General features: G+C 35.7%; 1 pseudogene; it reads right to left on the bottom strand.

Moving 5' to 3' along the window:
* Positions 1–12219: 12219 nt before the first annotated feature.
* Positions 12220–21928, bottom strand: part of LOC103675914 — a 30868-nt pseudogene continuing 21159 nt past the window's right edge.

A 21928-nucleotide genomic window follows, 5' to 3' on the forward strand; every position in this document is an offset into this window, starting at 1 on the left:
GACAGAATTCCTCAGGTCAAAAAGCAAAAATTATTTTTTAAAGGAATCAAAGGACAGAAAGACTGGAAAGAAGAATATATAAAGAGTCTTATTAAACATAGTTGTTTGCATAGAAATCATATATACAAATTATGTAACAATATTTGCATTTATTTAAACAGATCATTCTTTCTGTAGTTATTTGCACAGAGAGTATGGCATCAGAGTTTAGGGAAGTGAATTTGGTCATCTTAATAAATAAAGGGAACAATGGGCTAACGGGATAGCCTAATAAATAATTCTATCCCAGCACTGTAGAGTCATACCCTCCCACCAGACAGAACATTCCTACTGGTCCATACCACGGTGCATTTAATAAGACTCAGAAGACCAATATATTCATTTTGTGGGTAGAGAGGAGGAGGTCAACTCTTCTCTAGATTTTAACAGCTTTACCCACCTTTCACCTATCTTCTTCTCCCAACTTATATTTTTAATCAAAGTAATACTGTTGTTTATGGTAAAGATTGATTATATTTGAAATCACTTTTTTATATTTTTTAAACCTAGTTTGGGTTTCAATTTTATTGTAAATTTAATGTGATTTTTTTTAAATGCCCAGCATTGTTTCTGACACCTAAGAAACGTCAGATATTGCTAAATAAATAAAATAGAGTCATATTAATTTTCAAGTGATTTCTTCATCTAATGTATTATCTATATAATATGCTCATTTTTCCTAGGGTCATTGAGTCACCATCAGTAACTATTATGGCCTTGTTTCAGTGCAAGGTTATATTACCAGAAATGTAAATACAAAGTATATGAGAGAAAACACCAACATGTTCAGAATTAATCCTCTATAATATATTTTAACTCATTTAATTGTTTCTGGTTTGATCAGCTTACAAACTCAAAAAAAAAAAAAAAAAACCCAGTATTTATGTTCAGGTATTCAATAAAACTAGAATCAATTTGTACGAAATGACTATGACATCATGCCTTTAATTTAATCCTGTGAATTCATTTTTATATCTATTTAAATTATGCAATCTTTCAGAAATGATTGTGAGATGTAAATTATATTTAACTTTGTGTGTGAAGAATGACCCTGCTTTTGGCTGGTTGCCACCAAGAAGTTCTGTAATCATGTCCAGCAAATACAACTTCTGAATCTAATTTTTCTCTTCTGTGAAATAAGTGAATTGTATTAATTAATCTCTGAATTTCTTTCCAGGTATGAGAGTCTATTGTTCTATTTGGTGATGCAATACTACCAGGGATCCAGGAGACTTCAGAGTAACTATAAAATGTCCATAACAACATGGCAACATTGTTTCAGGGTAATTTCCCCCTTGATGGATACTCCCCACTGCAGCAACATTCATCATTTAAATTGACACCTGCAAGCTCAAAGCTCAATTAAAAGTGATTAGTAGCACATTAGAAAAAATTATAAGGCTATATGTAGACACATCTGAAAAACATAATACTCCAAGACTGGATTAAGTCTGCATTGCAAATGTCTGTTTACTTTTCCAGATCTACCACAAGAATTAAAACATGTTGAGATAAGGAAGCACATATTCGTCATTTTTCTTTCTTCATTTCCTCATAAGAAGTACGAATACAATACCTGTTAAATGAATGAGTGAATAAACAAAAAGAAAGTAGGGGCGCCGGGGTGGCTCGGTCAGTTAAGTGTCCAACTCTTGGTTTTGCCTCAGGTCCTGATCTCATGGGTCCTGAGATCATGGGTCCTGAGTCCATGAGTCCTGAGATCGAGCCCCACGTGGGGCTCCACACTCAGGGAAAGTCCACTTGGATACTCTCTCCCTCTGCCCCTTCCCCTCTGCTCGTGTATGCGCGTGTGCTCCCTCTCTCTCTCTAAAATAAATAATCTTTAAAAAAAATAAAAAGAAAGTTTACATAATTTACATGTCTCATATTTCTTCTTGCTCTCACTTGAAAATATATAAGCGGCTTACATTATTATAATATTCCATATATAAGTACCCAAGCATAAATGACTCTGGGAACAGTTGTAAAGTAGGCCAGAACTGTATTTAGTATCTCCAGGAATCTTTTTGTCCTGATTTATCTGGCTTGATTCCCAGATACCAGTGCTATATCTTCTATCTTCCTTCCTCTCATTCATGGTTAACTTCACTAAAAAATGTGTGTGTGTCTGTGTGTGTCCGCGTGCAGTATGCTGAGGATGATGGGTGGATATGAACATATCCAATAAAGAATGTGTTGATACATTTTATTCAGTTACTTACTTACATTTGAGTGTTCCAAGCATCCCATAATAATATGGTAGGTACTATAGGGATTAAAAAAATAATGACCCACTGTCCCTCAGATTCGGATCTGATGTTTAAATAGGAAAACTCCTGGATCAAATAAGAATTTCTTTACTGTGAAATCTAAAATAAAATAAAATAATAAAGTTAAAAAATAAATAAATGAAAAATAAATAATAAATACATAGGAAAACTCCTATAACAGTAAACATATAGACAGGTGAGTGACTGATAATTCTTGCCACATCAGTGTTGGCCCACTCAGCTTTTACCAATAAGTGGATCTCTCCTCGTCTCATTTCTCTTTCCTTAGATGAATGCAGGCTGCCTTGCCACAATTCTTCCACTGGGTTCTTCACAGCGGAATCCACAGAAGCCTACCAGTTATTCTGCTTCTGTCAGTTCTTGTAGACACCAGAAAGAATTCAGACAGTAAAATAGCCGTTGCTATCAAAAAGTTTGAATCATAACAGATAGGCAAATGCTAATTTCTTTGAAGAATTATCCATTCTGTTTCCAAGTGCAAATTTATTTTGAATTAGACAAAAGTGATAGATATTTGCAAATTTTATCATACCCGTGAAATCATCTATATACCATTTTAGAGGTTTCTAATGTGAGAGTGTTATAAAACTATTTTTAGGCGTCAATTTGATTTGGATTTTGAAAAATAATAGAGACCCATTAAAGAAAGAATTTTAACCATGCTTGTAATTTCAATTTAAAAAAGAACTGCAGAGTTTCTCAGGCTAGGATAAGCCACTATTACTTTAATATGGGCATTGTCCCACTAGGGCTCTGCACATTTATAAAATCAAAATAGGGACCGTCCTGCTCCTATACACAACCCACTTTCCCTTTCTCCCCTCTCCCAAAAAAAGTATTTCATTGAACGTGATCGTCCTGAGAATTAGACCTACTGTTATATAAAGAAACTAATTTAGGAATAACATAAAAACCCTATAGCCTCCAGCAATTGCTTTTGATGTACAGTGGTCTGTTCTCTAACTCCTCCTTTGCCAATCCAGAAGAACCTGGGGTGCGAAATGTCTGTTTTGTTTTTTTCTTTTTCCTTTTGCTTTGGGACTACCTATAACCCTCCTAAGGCTGAGGTCAGACCACGGGGAACATCTGTAAAAATGCAGATCAGGTTTGCTCTGCTCAGAGAAATGAGTGGTTTTAAAATAAGCATTTTCTCATCAGTATTCTGTGCCACCATTTAGCATGAAGGAGAAAAATACAACAATGAACCTAAGAAGAAGAGAAGATAAAAGGCAATGACTCAGAGGGGGGAAGAAAAAGTTTCTTCTTAATTGAGTTTAAAAGTAAGAAAAGAGAGGAAAATAGTCCCACAGCCTTCTCTTAGCGAGATATCTTCGGATCATTTTGAAGTGTATGTATTTGTATGACATCCACATTTACTGCACCAGATGGAACACAGTTAGAAGTAGAAAAAGGCTTATGGGTATTGTGGACACAGAAGCTGAGCGCCCCCTGAGGGACAGAGCCGGCAAAGCGCCTCAGAGAAAGCGGCTGGGACCTCCTTGGGATCATCAAATTCATCAGCTGGTACCCGTTCCAGTCCAGAAATACGGAAGCTATCGTGACTCTTCTCTCTCTCTCGTCTCCATATAGATATAATTTTATTTTATTTTTCATATAGATACAATTTAGATGTGGAAGTTCTTTTGTTTGTTTTTGTAAGATTATTTTCTTATGAACTACCTCCCCAAGTCAATTTCTCCCTAACCTGTACTCAAACCCAAACTTAGTAATTTCACTTAATCAAGTTGTACTTAACCTGCAGTTACAGTTTTCTAACATTTTGTCCTCCCTGCTGTTGAAATCAATCAGTGACACCTTCATGATACTACCAAGATCTTGTCTTCCCCAAACATTATTTTTCTTCCTGACACTTGCCAATTGAAGACATTTCAAAAGTTTTGTACGGCCTATCTAATCATGAGAAGGACGAATGTTATTTCATAAGCACTTATAGTTCCTCGTTTTGCTCCTTTTGAAAATAGTCATCCTGAGGAAAGTCTTCTAATTTTTCCCAGAGCTGATCACTTCTGTAATTGAGGCAGATGGGAGAAACATAAAGGGAATGAAAACACCTTATAAGAGATTGTCCATTAAGCATCCAGAACCCTAAAACCCATCATCTTTTTCTCCCCTCACCTTCCACCATCCGATACCTCTTTTGCCTCTGGACAACCCACTTTCCAAAGAGCTCTGGACAGAGGGTGGGAAGCTGTAATCTGCTGGTGGGTGAGTGCCATGACCAGCGGGACATTTTCCTATGAGCTGAGGCAGGCCTAGATCCATCACCACTGTTTCGGATACCTAAAGCTTAACTTCGAAAGTTCTGTTATAAGATTATGTGTGGTGTACTGTGCTTCCTCTCACACTCCATTTGGGGACTCTTTTTCCTGTCTCCCCAAGAAACTATAAATAAAATTCCACATTATTCTTCACACATTTTAGACAGTCTTATTTTCTTTAAAGATTTTATTTATTTATTTGAGAGAGACAGAGTGAGCGAGTGAGAGAGAGAGAGAGCATGAGCCAGGGGAAGAGCAGAGAAACAGACTCCCTGCTGAGCACGGAGCCTGACCTGGGACTCCATCCCAGGATCCTCGGATCGTGACCTGAGCCAAAGGCAGACGCTTAACCTACTGGGCCACCCAGGCACCCTAGACATTCTTATCTGTGGTCCTCCCGCCCTTCCCCACGCCATGGCAGAAAGTGGTCTCCAGGCAGGGCTTAGGTAATAGGACAGCTACCTCACGGAGATCCAGAAACGCTCATGTAATACTCATATTAGATTGTGAGATCTGTCATCACGGACTTTAGAACCTTGGGTGCAGTATTTAGCTGCCCCTTTGGTTAATGCATCATCCAGGAAATCCAACAGCACAATTCACTGTGACGGGAAAGTTGTTAGACTTACAATGCAAGCGATAGGAGAAGGGCCTGACAGCAGAATTAATGATTCTTGATAAACAATTTAAAAGTCATAGGCAAATTATGTCGACTACTCTTGAGATCGAAATTGAGCAGAGGCACTATTCTAAATGAATGGCATGTCTATTATGAGAAGCTAGGTATATACCATATTTTCAGTAGAACGAGGAAGTTTACAAACACCATCCTATATTGCCATATAAATTCTTAAGGCAAGGAGATCTTTCCTCAATGGAGAAAGAGAAATGGAAAATATTGTGATTCATTTGAGATACTTGCTAGGCTTCCCAGTCTGGTTCTGGTCTTCAGAGGTCTGAGCTCAAGCCAATAGGCACAGATTTAGCCTACATGTTCCCAGAAGAAAGTTGCAGAGTGCAGGAGCAAAACTAGAAAGTATATACTTGAATGTTAGGTATCAACGCTTCTGAAATGTTATTGGAGTTAATAAGGAATGGGAGGCAGTATTGAAGAGCTTTAAAGGTAGAGGAACAGAGGGGATTAAAAGACAATATAAAAGCCTTTTTGCCTCTATTTCGCCATTGGAAGCTCAGATTCCGTGGTTCTCAATTCTAGTTGCATATTATTAACTCTCGTGTGATCATCTTAAAATTAAAAAAAAAAAAAATCAATGCCTGCCCCGATCCCAGCTCAAACCTAAATCAAGGGGGAGGCTGCGTAGGCATCTCCATCAAATTTTGGAAGTTCCCTGAGTCTTTTTAAGGTGCAAGCAGGGCTGAGAATCACTGACTGAACTTGAAGGAGCACATGACAATATTAAGTGTTGCCTTAATTTGAACGAAGCATTTAACTACAAGTTCCAAGGGAGAAAAGAAGTCCTCTCCCACATATGCAGATACCAAAAAACCTCTGTTGCCATAGGACAAGAGGTTGAGAAGGGGCAACAAGGAGACAAGGGAAGCTTAGCATTGGTTATGCAATTTATACGCAAATGTTACTGAACACACTTAGACTTTACCAGAATTCTCCCTGTTGATAGATTTGAAGAGAAAAAGAAGTGAAGAATTCTTCCTCATCATACTGCAAAAAGGTCAAAGTGAGACATTGGAACAGAGGCCTTGCGGCAGGTTTGAGAAGCTGAGAGCAAAGTATGATCCACCCTTGAGGTTAAGTTTCTGGTAACTTAGAGGTTGGCATAGGCAGATTCTGGTTCTAAAGCCGAGAGCCATCTTGAAGCCTGCCGGGGCCTATCAGAGGCTACTCTCCCGGAGGTATGTGTTGTTCTAGTTACATCACTGAATTAAAACCCTCACTCTAAAAGTGAAAGCCGCCATCTATATGTTCTTATGATTTACCAAACTACATGCTTGTTATATCACACAATCACTTCAGTCGAACCTGCCTTCTTTTCTGTTTTATCAATTTCTATGCTATTTTGATTTTTTTTTATCATTTTGATAATATGATTCTTCCCTTTTCCCAACCTGTCTTGCCATGACAAATTCATTAGATATTTTTAATCCTGGCTTGTTATCTGGCTTGATCCATTAATTGACTTCCTCATACTCCCGCTTTTCACCTTAGTGTTTGTTCATTATTTATATTGTCAATTTATGCATTTCTCATGCATATTCCTGGGTGAATGAGTTCTTTATTTTCAAATGGCTTGCCTCATCATCTTTAAACTGAATTTACTGGCTCCATCATTGTCTTTCTTAGCTCCCTCAAGCTGCTGAGCATTGTGACAAAAGATCAAGGAGTAATTCCAATTGGTAATAATTGAAAGTCGTGGTTTCCATTCAGCACCCAGATTCTCCTTCACTGCCTCCAGCATTCATTATTCTACTCCTTAATCAATTCTTCTAAATCTCTATCACTCTTTTTAATCATTAACTGTAAGAGTTTCTCAGATTTTCCCTTGTTTTTGATAACTTTGACAGTTTCAAGGCATTTTTCTCATGTTTCAACAGAGGTTATGAATTTTGGGGAGGACAGCCTCAGAAGTGAAATGCCACTCTCACCACATATTATAAAGGGGTGCATACTATCCAGAAGACTTATCACTGTCAAGGTTAACTTTGATCATCTGGTTTAGATGATGTTTGCCATGTACCTCCACTGTAAATTTACTCATTTTCCCCTTCCTGTACTTTAATCTAGGAAGTCAGTGAGCACAATCCATACTTAAGGGGTAGTCAGTTAAACTCCACCTCTTTGAGGGCAGAGTATCTACATAAATTATTTAAATTCTTCTTTATGAAAGAGAAAAGCTTCTTCTCATCTTTATGAAGAGAAAAGCTATTGCTTTTTATTTGGTATTCCTAATCTACTCAACTCCATGTCTTCTGTGCTCCTTCCTTCCATACACAGGGATCATTTAAAATAGACATCTGTCCTCTGTTTAAAACCTTCCAATAGCTGCCGATTAGTAGAAATATAAGATGCTAAGTCCTAAACTCAAGTTATAAAGCACTGCATACCCTCCATACTGTAAACCAGTGGATCCCAACTTTGGTTCACCTGGGAATCACCAAGTTGCTTCGGAGCATGCAGATGCCTGGTTCCCACTCTAAAGCTCTTCAATTTATTAGTGAAACATGCCTTTGAAATATTTTAGTACGTATTACCTTTTTATTATTATAAAATATGTATTCTCACACAATTATTTTATAAAAGCCATCATTCCAATAATTATATTTACTCATTATATTATTCATAAATTTTCTAGGTTTTTTTTTTCAGTTGATTATTTGGAGCCAGTGATTGCCTTTTGATATTTCAAGTACTTGGGTACATGTTATAAGCATTTCAATTCCCTCTCATTTCTACATTTTTAGTAAAGTGTTTCCATGGTGCTGAAAAAATGTAATTACTTTATAATCAAGAAATGTATTTTAATGCTGTTACAGACCTCTAGAGCAATGAAAACTTCTAATCTAAGATATTCCCCAGATAAACTCTGTTATGAAGTATCGTCTGCACATAAGTTATTAATTTTCTCTTCATAATCTCTGACCTCATTTACCTATACTAAATTATATTTATCATTTATTTAAATAATTATTGTAGAATATTCTCAAATTAGTGTATTAAAACATAAAATATAGATTACTTACAATGTATTTATATGTGAAGAAACAATGAAATCAGAGGACATTTACTAAGTACTAGAAAAAAGTATATTTAACCATGCCACCCGTTGATTTTAAATGATTTTATTTCCAAATTAATTCTTTAAAACTCAATCTGAAAAATGCAAAGTGTTCACAGATCAGCGTTTCACAACCAAAAAGCCTCTATTTTACACCATAAGAAAGAAAAATATTTTCTTGAGCCAAACATTACTATTTCAAATTTAAGGTATATCAGGAATGAGAGTCATTATTTTGGATATGATCTGATAATTCCTTCTTTTATTTCTCTTTCTAGAAATAACTTCATTGGTACTTCTGATTATTAAATTAGAATGTGTAAAAAAAAATTTCTCTTTAAAGCCATACCATCCATATTTTCTATTAGGTAAAACTATCCTTGTAGAAAATATCATAATATATATATATATAGAGAGAGAGAGAGGCACACACACACATATATATACATATATACACACACACACAAATGTGTAATGTGTGTATGTATATATGTGCATGTGTGTATATATATTAGTAATAAAGTATGTGTGTGTGTGTATATATATATATATATATATATATATATATATATTTATTTATTTATTTAGTAATAAAGTTAGGAACAATTCCAGAAGTCAAACATGAGAAGAAAGCACAATAAGTGATAGTCGTAGCTTCCATGAGTCATGTCAGGTCGGCCCTGGTACAACAGAAGTATGCTGATCAGAAGGCTGTGCTGGGGGCGCCTGGGTGGCACAGCGGTTAAGCGTCTGCCTTCAGCTCAGCGCGCGACCCTGGCGTTATGGGATCGAGCCCCACATCAGGCTCCTCCGCTATGAGCCTGCTTCTTCCTCTCCCACTCCCCCTGCTTGTGTTCCCTCTCTCGCTGCCTGTCTCTATCTCTGTTGAATAAATAATTAAAATCTTTAAAAAAAAAAAAAAGAAAGAAAGAAAGCTGTGCTGTTGCCAGCTCCTCACCCCAGGAAGGTTCAGACAGTCAGAGGTCTGGGGAGATTAGGCAAAACCAGCAGGTCTGTGACAGGGTCATAGATTGACCTTTTAAAATATATGATAAAATGTCTACTTTATAGTGCTAAAAAGAAGGCAGAACTCTAGCACTTCAAAACAGTTTCAGAATATATGAAGCAAATATTGACAGGTTATGAAGAAAATGTATAAATCTATCATCATAGGTTGAGATTTTAGCAAACTTCTAGCAGTAAGACAGGTGAAGTGGACAAACATTTCAGGAAAGCTATGTAAGATTTGAACAACACAAAGCCACAAGCTTGATCTGCAGGACATCTACCTCCATAGAAAACAGGCATCACATTTGAAGTCCCTCACCTTCCTCCTGCTATATACTCACATGTTGACCTCCACTGACAGGCGAACTCTGCATTCCCTCTTTTATATGAGAGGTCTTTCTGTCGTACCTAAAATCAATTCTCCAGCTATACCTTATCCCCCAGCCCCTTCCATACCTTTCTCAATAATCTAAGCGGATTCTTTAAAAGACAAATCCTGACTTTTTTTTAGAGAGAGAATAAGGAAAGTACATACATTTTATGTACTCATATTAGCTTTATATATCCACTGCTCATTATTTCTTTTAGATTTTTTCTGAAGCAATACTTATCATGCTGGAACTAAATTTCCCACCTCAAATAGTGAATATACTTGACTGAGCAAACTCTTCTTCTGAGATTTCTTTCTAGTCTATTGCACACTAGCAAAAAGTTCTCTAAAAAGAATACCTCACATGCTCCCAAAAGAACTATAGAAAAATAAATAGATATAGACAACTCAGTTTTAATTCACTGACTTCATTTTAATACAATTATAATTAGAAAAAGTAAATAAATATCCATAGTGTTCTCACCTTCAGAAGACCATTCTGTTTTCTCACTCCTTAGACAGAAAATTTTCTATTATTGTAACTATTCAAATGAGGTAATAGACAAAGCAAAAGACATTTCTATTTGGCTTAAAGCCACGGTTGAATTAATTAAGCCAACCTCTATTAAATACTTACTATGTGTCAGGCATCGTGATAAGTATTGGGAATACAAATTTAAATGAGAGACAGTATGGATCAGTTCTGCATTGAGTCTGGAGATCTGATTCATAGAGTTTAAGAGGATACGAATGTTTATTCTCTCATCTATAAGAAGGCCAGGAGAAGGCCCTTCAGTGCTGGTACTATAGCTTCACAAAATTATCACGTTCCTTCATTCCTTCTGCTTCTCGTCCCTGCCTCATGTGATTGTCATTCTCAAGGTTACATCATGGATCAAGATGGCTGCTGGAGCTCCAGATTTTATATACTTGGCCCAAGGGGCAGGAAGACAGAAGGAGAAAGAAAATTTAAAAGTAACCTGTCCTTTTAACATGTTTTTCCAGCAGTTCCATAAAATGTTTCTCAGAACTTAGTCACACGGCATAGCATAGCTTCAGAAGTCTCTGCATTCTGTAGGCTTCCAGTGGGGCTCATTATCTCAATGAATAACATAAGGATTTTATTAATAAGTAGGAAAGGAAAAATGGGTGTTTTGGTAGGCAATCATCTGTCCTCATCTCACAGTTTCTTCTTGCCTTCAAGGTATACACCATCTAGCAAAACAGATTAATAGATAATCAAAAAAGAAAGAGCAATGAAAACTTAAGAGGTATGAAAAAGGCCTTTTCTTTGGTACTGTGGGTCATAAAGGGTATATGTAGTACTCAGATCTACTTTGGAAGGTCATGAACACGATAATTTGCATATTTTTGTTTATGAATGAAATTGGTTTTGAAGTGTTTCCAATGTATTGCAAAACTTTTCTAAAAGGGATAGAGAAATTGGAGTTTGGTGCTCAAGTGTTTTACTTGCACTTTTTCATTTAATCTTAATATAACCTTGTGAAGTAAATATTATTTCTATTTCCCTGATAGACACATGCCTTTTTGAACAGTAACAGAAAGTTACCCAGGACGACTAGCAATGAATGAGAGTAGTATTGAAATCTATGTCTTTCTCCCACTATTTGATTAGTTTTTCAATAATACCATAAATTAGCAAAATCCTTCCAACCAAGATGCAGAATTGGAAAACAAATCCCCTTGGTCTTTTATTGAAGTGTATAGTTAAAAATCATTTTAAGAGAGCCTCCTAATTATGTATTTTTCATCTTACTAATATTCTAAGATTTAGGATTTCAAATGTCTGCCTGCATGAAAGTAATCCTTCCCTGATTCCTTTCGGAACTATCCATATTTTTCTGGTTTCCTAATATCTTTTAAGCAACCTTCCCATGTTTTGCTTGTTTTGCTTGTACCTCCCTAGTGTAGAAGCCAGGAAATGCACATTCTTGCCCTCTTTTGCAGTGCAACTCAGGATCATGAATCAGGATTCCAATAATTGCAGTTGCCCAAGCGAAGCTTCATTTGGCAGCAGTCCACTTGGGTGGTAAGTACACCCTGTGTAGAGTTCATTTAATTGACATTGGATTTCCAGGAATGGTAGTGGTTACAGTTCTGACTTCTGGTCCTAGAACTGTTATCAGTGCTGGTGGAGTTTTGGTTGCAGTCAGGATGAGGTCTTGGTACCTGGTCCAAGCCATTTTGCCTCAGGCCAGTTTAGGGAGTGTTTTGGGCCACTGGTCCTATAACATGAGCATCGAGCCACATTTCTAGCAGTTCTATGAGCTTCTCAGTGTATTTTTGAACAACTCTTTTTGCCTTATAAAACAAAAATTGTTTCTGTTGCTTTCAACTAATAATTATGAATAGTACAGTCCTTACACTAAATATAATTAGAGGAAAGCAAAATTACTATGACTGAAAGGTAATGTTTCTTGAGAAAGAATGCTGAATTGGGAGTAGCCTATTAGGTCTCTCACAACTTGTGTGACTAGAAAAAAAGACATTTAACTGCTCAGGAGTTTTTTTTTTTCTTTAATATGTGAATAAATGTAGTATTAAGATTCCATCTACCTAAAATGATTTTTTTTTCTTCCCTCATGAAGAGTTGCAGTGACAATGGTTGACACTTTATTTGAAAGCTTTATTAAAAGACTACGTGCTAGGTATGATTATTGTTGCTAGTGTGTTTTCGATAATACTTGGCACACTTCATTAAAATACAGGTTCCAGGGCCTCTACCTAAACCAACTAATTCAGAAACTCCAAGGGTGCTGCTTAACCATGTATATTAGAATAATTATACACAGCGATTGATTTTTTTTTTTTAGCACAACTAAGGTTGAGAACCACTGAACCATAAATATTTGGGGTCATTATTAATGCTAGCCAAATGGTAAAAGCTTTGTATTTTCACACCTCAGGAAAAACACACAAAAACATTTTAAATCAAATAGGCAAAAAATCATGGTAAAGATACAGAAACAGCATGATATAATGGAAAGTGCCCTCAAGAAAGATTAGGAGACATGTCTGAGATTCTGGCTCTCAGACGCACTCACTCACTGACCTTGGACCTGGGACTACTCACATCACCACAGATAAAGTCACTGCACAATCACCATAGATAAAGTCACTGCGGAATCTTTATCCCTTTTAGCCAGCACCAATATTGGCTTTTGCAGTCCCCCTGACTTTCTTCATTCTGTTCTTGCATTCCTTTTGCTGTTTTCTTGAGGTCTGTTTCTTCTCATATAGGTTACATCTTGCAAGTCTATGTTTGGGTTCTTTTTTTTTTTTTTCCATAATCCAAGAAATTCTAAATCATGCCAGCCAGTTGCCTTGTCACCACCAAAATGGGTTCGGAATCCAAATACAAAGATGACATCTGGTATGGTCTTGTACATTTTGGCTAGTTTTCCCCAAATTTCTGTCTTAGGTCCTGTTGCCTTTCCGGTGAAGAACATCAATGACCATTTGTTTCAGAAGTAGTTGGTTGGTCATGAACTTCCTGGTCCAGATAATTACGTTGTTGTTCGTGATGGTGGTGAAGCTTCAAGCAGCCACAGAGAAAAAAAGAGCTACTATTTGCCAACCAATCATATATTTAAAATCTTGACATAATGAAAGCTTTAACCAAAACCACACTGTAGTTGATGATTTGCACATTTGCCCTTTCTGTTGTACGTTGGGTGTTACTGAGTGCTTTCATCCTATACCCAGTATCTTAGTTTATTTTATGCCACTTTAGAAGTGATTATTTTTTATAGAATTGGATGATGTGATGGCTAACCACAAGAAAACACTAAAAGGTCAAAGGCAGTAAAGTATGTTTTTTTCCAAACAGAAGTAAAAATGACTTTACGCCTCTGTAATGTTTCACTTTCATGCTTTTTATATTGGCTAGGTCAGGAAATACAACTCATTCACATTGATCATTATAGCACATGCCATCAGGATAGACATAGCAGACTGTTAGAAAATAAATCAGCTAGACACCAGTGAACATCAAGAAGTAATACTTTCGAGTTCCCTACAGTCTGTAACCCATGCATTTATGTCAACTTGCAGGGAAATATATAGACAATAAGTCAACATTAATACAACAATATTAGAGAAAAGAACATAAGTATGGTTATTATATAAGAATTTCAGATGTTGACTTTTAAATTAAATCATTTTACTACTTAATAATTGTTTATATACTCTCTTTCTTTTGAGTACGCAATTCTCATCTTTCCTCTTTATATATAAATATTCTTACCTTTGGTATTTGCTTGTAATGTTTTAGAGAATATAATACTGAGGACTGTTATCAAAAGATCTTTAATTGGGCTAGCCTGAGTCCTTACATTTTTTCAAATAGCTATTCTTGATTCTTGAGATTTTCTTACATTTAAAGAATATCCTGTGCCCCATTGTTAATGTTATTAATTCAGCTTTCTTTTTTTAACCTTTCTTATGATTCATTATTCTTTGTTCAAATTCAAATATTTAAGAAAAGAATCAGTTATTTAGGAATTAGGTGTTACTTATTAGAATTACCTTTTTTTTTCTCTAGACATCTATACTTGAGATTATCTGCCACTTGTAATTGGTAACATAAATTTCTAAAATATCAACACTCGGCAATAGTCAGGGCTCATTTGATTTTTCACATGGTTTCAAACAACATGTGAAATCATTATTTGACAAAAAACAAGTATTTGTCCATTATAACCTCACAGAATGAATTAGAAAAATTAAGTTCTTAAAAACTGCAATTCCCACACAGATAAATTACTCTCGTTTCTATGTCTCTTTTTAGCTTATGATATCCAGGGGTGTATGATTCTACATAAAATTTTCATGATATTCCCAACGGAACACATCTCTGTTTTCTGTTTTGCCGTATTTGTTGAAAAGCAGAGAGAAAAAGTGATTTTCTTTTCAAGTTTAAAAAAATGTATCTTGAAGAATCTAAATAACGGAAAAGGAAAAATATTCAAATATTACCTAGTTTCTCTTTTTTCCCCCAAAGACATTTAGTTTTCAGTTGGAAAAAGAAAAAAATGATTAAGATAAAGAATTAAAAGGCAACAAGTAGATAAGAAATTATTTTACCCAGCCCTTGGAAAGTGTAAATAAATTTATGTCTTCAAATAGTCACTCCTTAGAATACTGAGAGAATTTCTGTTTTTAGAATTCCACTCCCCACTTATACCCCCTGTCCTTCTGATTCATGCTATTTCTTCAAAAGTCAGTCTACATGTTATGTCTTCTGTGAAGCCTTTCCTCTTCTTCCTTTGTGCACTCCCCTGTACTCCATACTTTTATCATCTATAGCACTTAAAACATTGAATTTCTATATTAACAATGTGGGATATTTTAAAAAATCTTTCACTTAAATTTTAAGTTACCTGAGGACAAGGTTTGTGTTTTATTTTTGGGGTTTTTTAATTTTATTTTTTAAAGATTTTATTTTATTTGTTTGACAGAGAGACAGCCAGTGAGAGAGGGAACACAAGTAGGGGGAGTGGGAGAGGAAGAAGCAGGCTCCCAGCAGAGAAGCCTGATGTGGGGCTCGATCCCAGAACGCCACTCCCTGAGCCGAAGGCAGACGCTTAATGACTGCGCTACCCAGGCGCCCCATTTTTTTTTAATAATTTATTTTGATTAGAGGTACAGTCTTTTTTTTTGGTGGTGGGGGGTGGAGAGAGCATGCATGTGTCCACCGGGTTGGGGTGGGGAGCAGCAAAAGGGAGAAGGAGAGAGAATCCTAACCAGGCTCCATGCGTAGTGTAGGAGCCCAACCTGGGGCTTGATCCCATGACTCTGAAATCATGACCTGAGAGGAAATCAAGAGTCAGCTGCCTAACCAACTGAACCACCCAGGTGCTCCAAGATTTGTGTTTTATTAATGTTAGTATCATCATTAATAACACATTGGTAAGCTCCTGATGAGAGTTTTTACATGATTTAATCATAAAATCAATTTATGGATCTTTAAGAAATTATTAAATATTAAAGAGGCACTACAATATTTTTATCAATTACTTTCAAACGATGCTCTACTGTAACCTACTAGTAGTCCCTTACAGGACTGGAATGGAATGTAAACAAAAAGAAGAGAGGTCAACTGCTGTCCTCCACTCTTACTATAAAATCCAGGCATCCCTATCCCTTGTCATTTGACAAAGGCAGCTTCACTTTTTTTATTTATATATTAACATTTTGCATAATATCTTATTTTAAGAAATGATTTTTCTACTAGATAAACAAGATCTGAAATTCTAATTTTAGGTGCACTGTCCAATGTGGAACCAATAGCCAAATGTATTTTCTTAAATTTAATTTAATTACAATTAAACAAAATTTTGAATTCAGTTCTTCAGTCATACTAGCTTGGTTTCAAGTGCACAATAGCTGCGGAATCCAAGAAACAAAACTGGGATACATTACTACGAAAGTGCATGAGATGTTTCTTGACTTGTATTAAAAGACTTGCTCCATACTAATTCTCTAATTCTTTCTAAGTCACATTATAGGATAGAAGACTAACAGGCGTGTTGAAAGTGTGAAGCCTAGAGTGAAAGTTTTCAAGTTAGTAAAGCACTAACCTAAAACTCTAATCAAGTTACTCAACCATCTTAATTAATGTATTTTCTGAAAAATGGGTAATAATAATATTTAGTTTATAAGGATGTTCTGAGGATGAAACAAGACAAAGCATGCATGGATTTAGCATAGTCCCTGATACATTTTAGTAATCAAACTTATATCATTACCCAATTAATGTTAGTCTAAGTTACCACCATTTGGTAGGGTTCTCCAAGCACTTATGATTATGTCGACAGGTATATTGATAGATTAATTTGATGCTTTGCAGCACAACAAATTGGGTTACTTGAAGACAAATAAGCAGCACTGTGGATGAAAATATGAATCATCGAGCTTTACGTCAAAAACCAGGGGTGTACTGTATGGTGACTAACATAATATAATAAAAATATTTTTATAAAAAAAATAAGTATTTATTTAATTATTCAACGCAAAGTGAGGTCAGTCAGACAGGCCCCAGATGGTCAGGGCCTAGTACTCTCATTACAGGTTCTTGCAGTATCCAATCATTGTTCAGAAAACAGACCCTCAGGGAAATGATACTGGCACAAAAATAGACACACAAATCAATGGAACAGAATAGATAGCCTAGAAATAAACCCACAATATATGGTCAGTTAATGTATAACAAAGGGGGTAAGAATATACAATGGGGACAAGACAGTCTCTTCAATAAATGGTGCTGGGGAAAGGTCAGCTACATGCATACACCATATACAAAAATAAACTCAAACTGAACTAAAGACCCAAATGTAAGACCTGAAACCATAAAATTCCTAGAAGAAAACATATGTAGCAATCTCTTTGACATCAGCCTTAGCAACATTTTTCTAGATATGTCTCCCTTGGCAAGGGAAACAAAAGCAAAATTAAACTATTGGGACTATACCAAAATAAAAAGCTTTTGCACAGTGAAAGAAACCATTAATCAAGTGAAAAGACAATCTAGTAATGGAAGAAGATATTTGCAAATGATATACCCCTTACCAGTAAGAGGTTAGTATATAAAATATATATAATTCAACACCAAAAGCCCCAAATAATCCAACTGAAAGATGGGCAGAAGACATGGATAGACATTTTTTCAAAGAAGAAATAGAGATGGCAAACAGAAACATCAAAATATGTCCAACATCATTAATCTTCATGGAAGTGCACATAAAAACCTCAAAGATATCACCTTACACCTGTTAGAGTGGCTAGAATAAAAAAGAGAAGAAATAACAGCTGCTGGCAAGAATGTGGAGGAAAAAGGAACCCATGTGTACTCTTAGTGGGAATGCAAATTGGTGCACCCCCTGTCTCCCCAAGAAACTAAAAATAGATATGCCACATGATCCAATAATTCCCCTCCAGGTTATTTACTCCACCACCAAATGAAAACACTAATTTGAGAAGACATATGCACCCTTTTGCTTACTGCAGCATAATTTATAATAGCCAAGATATGGAAGCAGCCCAAATATCCATCAATAGATGAATGGATAAAGAAGGTGTGAAATATTACTCAGCTATAAAGAAAGGACGAGATCTTGCCATTTGTTACAACATAAATGCATCCATTATGCTAAGTGAAATAAGTCAGACAGAGGAAAAAAAGTACCATATGATTTCATTTCTATGCGGAATTTTAAAAACAAAACAAAGGAATAAACAAAAAGCAGAATCAGACCTATAAATACAGAGAGCAAACTGATGGTTGCCAGAAGAGAAGGGGTGGTAGAAAGAGCAAAATGGGTAAAGGAGAGTAGAAGATACCGGTTTCCAGTATGGAAAAATAAGTCACAGGAATAAAAGGTACAGCATAGGCAATATAGTCAATGGTACTGTAATTTCATTGCATGGTGACAGATGGTAGCTATACTTGGAGTGAGCATAGCATAACGTATACAGTTGTTGAATCACTACGCTGTATACCTAAAACTAATGTTAACATTATGTGTCAACTATACCCAAATAAAAAAAAAGAAAGAAAGAAAAAGTAAAAGAGACTCTCAGCGGTCATAAAATCTTAATAGGCATAATCCCGTTTCTTATTATACCCATACTGTATACAACAAAACAAACTATATTGAATATATTTTAAACACAAATAAAATGCATTTGTCATTTCTGATATTAATAGCAGATCTCAGAATTTATTTGTTCCTTTATTCTCTCATTTAGATATGGTTAGAAGAATCTATCTTTACCAGTCTGGTAATGATTCATTAATAATAACTAAATGATGATTGATAATGAGTGCTTAATGTGTTAGCGATTTTAAGTGCCCCTTTACTACCACTTAGTCTCTGGATTTCTTATACAGCAACTTTCCAAACAGACCACCACCTTCCATTTCCACACTGAGATACTACTCACAGGCAGGTAACATGGGGATTTGAGAGTTTGCCCTTCTGTGACCTGCCACCCTTAAACAACTATGTTTCCACTGTGTTTTGCTATTATACAAAATTAAATGTGTCACTGGATGAGTTATTTCCATAGATCTGCAGAGGTTTTGGCAACAAAGTAATATCTCCTGGTTTCAGTATTTCCTAGAGTAATGTACAAATTTCAACTTTAATGGAATGATTCTCAAATTTAGAACTATTACTTTTATTTTCAGTAGTGGATTTCAATTGTGAAAATCAAATAAGTATCATCTTTTCCCATGTCTCTCTCAGTGACTTCCCTAGCATGTATTTATGAGGATTTCCAATGAGATATATTCTCAAGTCATTTAATTTCTTTAACATATGCCTTTGAAAGGATCGAGAACAAATAAAAATACGAAATACTTTTAAAAAATTCTAAACTAGCCTCGTTTCCATTTTCCAAGGATTTTATTTAACATAGCAACTACAGACGCAACATCTAGGATTTTAATTCCTCCATGGCCTTTTCGAAGCCTTCTAGGATAGCTCCGCTTAAAATCTAGAAAAATAAATACTGAATTTAGTGAACGGTTTGTAGCTAGTTAAGCAAATATGCTAGACGAGCAACAATTAAGGAATTCAGTAAGTTTTTAGTGTAGTAGTAGATTGTGCTTATAAGGCTTTTCTCCAGACTTCCGGGAGTATATATCACATGAATAGATTTGATATCAGCAAGGTGCAAGGTATATTCTGATACCTGATGTCATGGGTCTTTAACCTGCATTGAGTGTTTTTTGAATGAGCACATCAATAGCTTTTTTATTAAATTTATAAGTGCAAAAAAATGGATAAGAGCTAGTGCAAGATGAAATTGTGGTTTAAAGTACTAAAATCTAAGTACTATCTACAGAAATAAAAGTTAGGACATGTGTTCATGTTCATAAAATTAACTGCATAAGTGCAGTAAAAAAATGGCTCTGCTTCTGTAGCTGTTTGCGTAAAAAAATACATCAGGGGTTTCAATAACTATAAAAACACTGTGTTAAACTTTAAAGGAATTTAACCCATTAATAATACTACACTAGGGAAAACAAGAAATATGCTATTATATTCTGCATTAACAAAATGCACTGGGCCCAGTTGTTGAGTTCTTATTTTAGGGGGAGCATTGGAAATATATGAGTGTACTCTAAGGGTATTCTAAGTACGGAAGGAGTAGTGCATGCAAATGATACCATTGAAAGAAGGCTTAATTAAATAAGAAAGTTGAGTCCAGAGAAGAGAAGCCCTACCATGGTCACAATACCTCTTATTCACTCGAATGATTGCCTTGGTTGTAACTCTTTGCTTGCTTGTTTGTTTCTCCCACATCATATGGACAAAAGTTAGATAAATGCAACAAAGTTGCAAGGAAGTATATATGCCTAATTATAAGGATATACTTCCTTATACTCAGCACTGGCCAACAATAGGGATAGTATCTCAATTACTCATTCATAAAGATGTCCAAGGTAAGCAGGGATGTGGGAGAAAAGAATCTTCATTGGAAGAAATGTGTCACTAAATGCTAAATGAGGGTACAGACAAACAAGAAGAGAAAATGATGGTACCTCGAGATCACGTATGCCATGTCTAATAATTTAGCAGCCGAGCTAACCCTTTAAACCATAATTAAATTACTAGATAAAATAAGCAAAGACAGCAATGATATCGACTGTCAGATCATGTAAAATACTGTGGGGTAAGATACAAGTACTAGTTCTTGCTGAATGTTAATCAGAGTACTGGTGTTAAGCATTTAATATATATTAGAATTATTTATTAAATATATTAGAATTCACATGACACTTTTTTTGTCTGCTTATTTAAGTGGGCTCTACGTTCAATGTGGTGCTTGAACTCACAACCCCGAGATCAAGAGTCACATGTTCTACTGACTGAGCCAGCTAGGTGTCCCTCCTGTGACAAATTTAAATAGTCAAGGAAAAACCCTCTCAAACCCATTGCGCTTTTTACCTAAAGATGGTCTACTCTGTAAACCATCAGGAAGATTAGCAATTAAAATAATCTCTAAAGACTTTTATGGAATATAAAGCAGGTAAAGCAAGATTATAAAGTCTGAGGTCCAAAATGATTCCCTTCTCTGATGCTTTATGTATCAAATGATTTTAACATAAGGTCTTTCGAAGACTACCCCATTGCAATCTTATTCGGCTCTTCCGTGCTAGGACTTAACACACCTCTAAGTCATCTGTTTTCTCTGATGTGATCAAGCGGTCAATGACAAACTTATGTGTATTATAATGTGTATTAAATTTATGTGTATTATAGCTTCCAACTCCGTTCCTACCAGCTTGCTACTAACTAGCAAGTGCCCTTAACTAGCTGTGCTTCTTTGGCATATAACTTACTCTCCTGTGTTCAGTTTCCTATCCGTAAAACTATAGGGTTAGGTTGGCTGGCTTTTAAGTATAGTATATTTATCCTCTGAAATTATTTGATTCTCTGCCAGCAAAATCTAAACAGAACCTACTTTCTCAGGGGAATTTTGATGACAGATGGCCTCTACCTTTTATCTACTCTGCAACGCCAGAGAGGCTTATACTAGTCTCTCTTCATCCTGTTATGTATAGGAATCATAGCTTTTCATAGGTACTTACCAGAAAGCCTTTAGTCAGGGATTCTTCTGTTTTGCTTTCCAAGAATTCAAGGAATCTGAAATCCACAGACAAAAATGCCCCTTTCAACTCAGTTTTGCTTTTTAGCTTTTGCCGGAACCAAATAAGTAAAACTCAAAGGTTAGCGCAGCAGTCTGGGTCCTGCCCTGGTTTGATGGCAGTTTTGCCTTATCGGAAAGCACCCAGAATGAGTTTCCTGCATGATCGCTTTGCGTTTTCAATTCTCCACCTGCTTCTTAGGACATGTGTAAAATATATTTTGCGTCTGCTATCTCTAGTTTTAGCATTTTCCCATTTCCCATTCTTAAGCTCATAGAATTTTAAAGTAGCCAATCCTTTTCCTTAATGAATATTTTAAAATAATTTGAATATTCAAAATAGAGCAAAATAGTTGAAAGAAAAGTTTTTCACATAAAAACAGGAACATGTTTTACAGATTTCACACTTGTTCCTTTTTTACTTGCTCTAGTCTAAAATGACTTTTGGGTACAGACAGAAACCTAGCTACCAGCTGTCCAGATTTCTTTCCCTAAATTGTCTAATTTGAATTG

The sequence above is a fragment of the Ursus maritimus genome, unplaced genomic scaffold (genome assembly GCF_017311325.1).
Source record: "Ursus maritimus isolate PB19 unplaced genomic scaffold, ASM1731132v1 scaffold_13, whole genome shotgun sequence".
NCBI classification, from domain to species: Eukaryota; Metazoa; Chordata; class Mammalia; order Carnivora; family Ursidae; genus Ursus; species Ursus maritimus.